This window comes from Bubalus kerabau, chromosome 1, assembly GCF_029407905.1.
Source record: "Bubalus kerabau isolate K-KA32 ecotype Philippines breed swamp buffalo chromosome 1, PCC_UOA_SB_1v2, whole genome shotgun sequence".
Taxonomy (NCBI): domain Eukaryota; kingdom Metazoa; phylum Chordata; class Mammalia; order Artiodactyla; family Bovidae; genus Bubalus; species Bubalus kerabau.
In genome coordinates this window covers 168,647,663-168,652,945 of record NC_073624.1, presented here as the reverse complement: position 1 = coordinate 168,652,945, position 5,283 = coordinate 168,647,663, and the positions used below count along the sequence as shown (strand labels likewise).

Sequence of the window (5,283 nt, the reverse complement as noted above, 5' to 3'; positions counted from 1 at the left end):
TTTCTCTGTCCCATAAACAAGTGGAAATTGGCCTGGGACCTCTGCAGTGGTCCGTGGCCCTTATAAAATCCAAAGGGGAGAGAACCTTGGTTAAAAGAAGAAATGGAGAAAGATCAACTTCTAATTTTCTTTGCCTAAGGTCAGATTATTACTTCTCTGAATTGCTCCAACTTGCTGAAATGGAAACTTCCTTTAATTTGGAATAGATAAGAGTAATTTTGGGCAGATAAGATAAGAGCTCTGGGAAGCTATCATTGCTCACTGGTTTGACAGAGATACTGCTTCAAAATGATTATGCAAGGTTTTTTTCTGTCTATTTTGAACTGTTTTTAAAAAATCTAGGTTATTGATTTAAAAACAATAGATCAAGATTTCCCTCTGGCACTATTGGAACCCGGAGTGTACCGAGGGGGCCTCTGGTGTTCCAGACAGCCTAGCATTTAGTAGATACAATGACTCACCGTCTCTTTGGATTCATCTGTTATTACTTGATTACTTGATGGAAATATTGGAGAGAATGAAGTTGTAAACTAGGATGAAGACTTGTAAAGGACTCACAGACCTACTCAGCCCTCAGGATCCTTCTGTAACGTGTCAAGAGGACTGCGTGTTTCACAGCAGCACCTCATGCTCCTGAGACAGGCCTTGTCATTGCTCTGACTGGGGAGGCATCATGGCACATCCTGTAGTTCCCGTGAAAGGCCAAACACAGCCTGTCATGGAGAGCCTATGCTGTGCTAGGCACTGTTGAGTTTGGGGATGCAGACACATAGAAGTTTAGGACACAGGGACACTTAGGAGCAAAACGAAGGCATAGGGAGATTCCTGCGCTGTTTCCCTTCTGCTTCAGGGCGCAGCCCAGCCCCCAGACTGCGCCGCCACAGCCTGTCTCTTCGCCCAGGGGAAGGACGGGCAAGCTCTACCGTCTGCCTGATTTTCCCGCCTCACACCACTTGCTCTCCATCATTCCCTCATCCCTCTCGACACATACAGCACTGTGCCCCGACCCCCTCCTTTACTTTGGAGGTGCTCATTTGGGGAATAAAAAGGAGAGGGCATGACTATGGATGAGACATGGGGTAGAAAGTCTCAAAACATGAAGCTGTCTTTGAGGTCATAAAGGAGGTCTACTCCGCACAGGTAAGGACTCCCGACCAGCTGACTGTGCAGCGCCGCAGTCAGACAGGCGCCGGGACTGTGCTGCTTTCCGCCGCTGTGCAGGGGCGAGTTTGAGCAAGGTATAGCAAGGGTTCACCAGGTCATGTTCAGCTGTATAATGTTGGTATTTGAAAGGGTATTGTGTTTAGGAATAGGGCTGCCTTATGCTCTGGTGGTGAGGGAGGCTGAACTGGGAATAGGTCCAGTGCAAAATCTTTGTGTGACCTTAGATGTGTTATTGAACTCAAGTCTGTGTGCCCAACACCCAGCGAGACCAAATAATACCAAAATGTCAGAGTTTGGAGCAGAGAAAATTTTATTGCAGGGCCACGCAAGGAAATGGGTGGCTCATGCAGCAAAGCCCTTTTATAAGAAAGGCGAGGAAGAGATGTGGTTAGTTGTTGCAAACTTCTTGGTGTCAGACCCTCTGTTTTTTGAGGTCAGGTCATGATATTCCTATAAACCTCACTGAAACAAATGTTATTCTTAGATCTGGTAAGAAAGGACAAGTCCCAAGGCTTGGCTTTCACTCTCTGAGGTCCAGGCCTTGGCTAAGGGAGGGAGGTGCCCGTGCAGGACAGTTAGCCAGCCTGGGAGGACTGGTCCAGCACCCAGTCTGGGTCCTCCCACCAGTGCTAAGCCCGGCCGAAGAGTCAGATCTTAGATGGGGGTGCCTGCAGGGCTAGATCCCACAGACCCTACCCGGCCATCAGAGCTGAGGGAGCCAGGCTCCCAGGACCCAGCTGGCCCTCAGGTTTTTCACTTCAAATGGAATTCCTTGTATAGGACCAATAGAAGCACATGTGGTAGCAAATACCAATCAAGTGAATTCCTAGCTCACAACAATTGCCCTTTTTGGAGAATGGCCCCAGCTACAGAGGGGGACCTGAAGGAATGGGGTGCAGTGTCCTTGCAACTTAACCCTGACCTCTGGTCACCTCCTAGGGGTAGCCTGCTGACCTAAGCTGGACCAATTTTTGAAACTTGAACAGAGAGACTGATGCTGTTTGAAGCTGTTAACGGCAGTATCCATATAGTCCAGTTGCTGAGACCTTCATGGATGGCAACCCATGGAGACTGCCCTTGCCATTAGGTCACAGAAGTGGGGATGGTGGGGGGATGCTCACTGCTGCATCAAGACCTGGGCCTGGCCAGTGGGCAGATGTGGCAGAGACACAGCCAGCTCTGTGTTCAGCTCTGCAGGACACAGCCCTCAGCCGGACCCAGCCCCCAGGTCATCGGGCAGCCCCACGGCCCCAGGGCCTGAAGGCCCTGGGAGAAGTTGCAATCCACCTCTCACCACACCCTCTGCTGGGGGAACCACTGCGAGCCTGACTACTGGCAGAGCAGAACGCCTAGCTGCTGTGTTAAGTGTCTCGAGATAAGTGTGTGGCACTCAGGGTCATCACCAAGGGCTGCACCTGCCCCACCCCCATCACATGTGGGTCACTTGCCAGCTGCCAGCTCTCCCCCTCAGATGGCACACAGGGGATGCTGAGACACGGAAATGTGTCTGCCTCTGTTTCCAACAAACTCGTGATCTTTCGTCTCTCTCTGCCCTCAAAAGAAAAAAAGGAAGTCCAAGTAAATTTTATTAATTCTTTTCTTAAAAAAGAGTCAATATAAAATTAAAGCAATAAAAGGAGACTGAATGTTGGTAACACAGTTGAAGCAATTGGCGGCACTCACAGCAAGGAGAGAAAGGATTTAGTTGATTTTCTGTGGCTTTCGGTTGTTTGCTAGTCTTATGGTGATGGAAGTTGCACATTTTTTTTTTAAAGGATCCAAGAAGCTGCTGGACTTTTGGTTCTCCCAGCGGCAACCTGTCACAGACCAATGATCTGATGAATCTTCAAATCACCCCATGATTCCAGTGGGATATATTTTTGAAAGATGTTTTGTGGTTAGTCATGAGTGTGGCAAAAACTGAAACTTACATATTCAGTGAGAATGGCATGTTTGCCGCCAAGAGACAAAGATGTGTGGTACCACCTTCTGCTGAAAGCACTGGTTTCCCTGTTGAGCCTTGCTCAGAACTACAGTGATTTTGACTCAGTTCACATTTCTTTTATTCTCTGAAGAATTTAATGAAGCCATCTCATCAAAGGAAGCCACCCTGGAATTTACAGGAAGAAATAGTTTCTTAATGTAATTTTCCCAAATTCAGCAGTGTATTGTATAGGACGGATGAATTCTGAGAGCTCATACTGGTATACTCTGGATTTCCCAGAGACTTGGGTAATCAGTCAGCTGGATCAAATCCAGGAAATAATGATGAGTGAGCTTGACACAGAAGTTAGGGACCAATTTCATGCAAAAGATGGTATTACTGCACAGATATCATTCATGAAAGCAGAGTTTGTGCTAGGTTCTGTCACTGGTTTCACCCTGCTCAGTCCTTGTGGGGATTCAGTGAGTGGCATGAAGTCATAGGGAACCTATTGGACTGTTCACGCCATTCCCATAACCAGAATTTTCTCATAGTAGCTTTGACACCAACTTTAGCTAGAACTCTTATAATGACCTGTTTAGGAAAGTTGTGAATGTTTAAGCCAGGAACATTTTTGACCACCTTGTTTGTAAATCAGAGTTTTAAATGTCCCACACTGCTTTCCTTGCCCAGAAGATTGAAGTTTAAATGCCTTGATTGACAGAGGGGTTCTATATTTAGTGATTACAATTTTATTTTTACCAATTTGGCTAAGAAATGATAGTAACAGAAGAACTGATTTAGAAAAATGGAGAAAAAATACAAAACACATATAGAAGGAAATGATGGCTCCTTTCTATATATTGATACTGAGGTCCATGCTTTCCATAACCACCACCTCAAGATGCAGAAAGCCCTAGATGTGATGACAGTCTAATCATTTTAGGTTGTATGTATCATTATACTGGGGAGTTAGATATCTAGCATGAATGTCCTCTTGTGTGTTTAGATATCCTATACCACTCTTGCTGTGAAACTGAAGTGCTTGTAGAAACAACACTTTATGAAACTTTGTAACAGATATGAAAACAGTTCAGTTTGGCTTATGCACAGTGTAATATTTCTCCAGGAATCATCCAAATCCCCATAGACCAAGCTTTGCCCTCATTAGGTGTTGGCGTCAACCTAACCATCTGGGACTGGGCTATTCAATTGCTGTCAGAATTTTACATTCTGCTTACTGCTACTTTCTAGAATATATTCTTTACTAATATTATTGAAACCAATTTCTACTTCATACAGTTTTTTTTTTTGCTATAACACTTAGCTTTCCTTCCACAAATCGAGTTCTCCTAAGAACACGATTGTGGTTATTCATTTTTTGTATTACTACTTTAACATTATTGCCCCCTGCATTCCTAGTCCTTTAATTGACTTTTTTTTCTTACCCGTGTGTCTCCCCTCCCCCCATCAAATAGAGCAATACACTGTTACACTGTGGGTTTATACTAATCTTATCCTCCATAGTGGAGCCTGGGGTAGATCTTGGACTTAATATTCATTTAAGGTTTAGAGAATTTGGCTTCCTTTTAATTGGCATGGGCTCTTTTGAAAGATAGTGACAAAATCAACTTATTTTGTTGATTATCAAGGATGGCCCATAGAGTATTATAGATTGAGATGTGGGTGAACACACATGACTGTACAGAAATCATATGATGTCTTGTGTTTCCGGTAAATGAGATCCAGTTCAGTTCAGTTCCTTTCCCTGGACTAGGCCTTTACCAATGTATAAAATAGTGGTATGCAAGGATTTATTATCACTGAGCTTATTATCAGGGAGATTGAGTGTAAAGGTTGTACTGGATTCAGTACATGAAGCTGGCTTGGGTCATTCACTTTGACTTTTACATTAGTAGCCATTTCCATGAAATTCCAGTGATAATTTCCTGTAAACCTTGTTTGAAAGCAGAATCAGTGTCTTTTTCATCTTGTGACTTACGACCCTGTGACTTTGTGGCGCACGTGGTAACGTCTGCATTCGCCGGCCCCCTCGCTGCGTGCTCCCTTCTCTGTGGCTTCACAGGATCGAGCAAATGGCCGCACAGGAAGGCAGAGCGCTGTTCACAGAACATAGTGTACAGTGTTCCTGTGTAGTCGATGGGAAATGCTGGAAACACAGGCTTTCACGAGTT

The 5,283-nt window shown here is 45.0% G+C and overlaps 1 pseudogene; it reads left to right on the top strand.

Annotated features, from left to right (window-relative positions):
• Positions 1-2,911: 2,911 nt before the first annotated feature.
• LOC129641887 (S-adenosylmethionine decarboxylase proenzyme-like) lies at positions 2,912-3,869 on the top strand (annotated as a pseudogene).
• Positions 3,870-5,283: the final 1,414 nt, after the last annotated feature.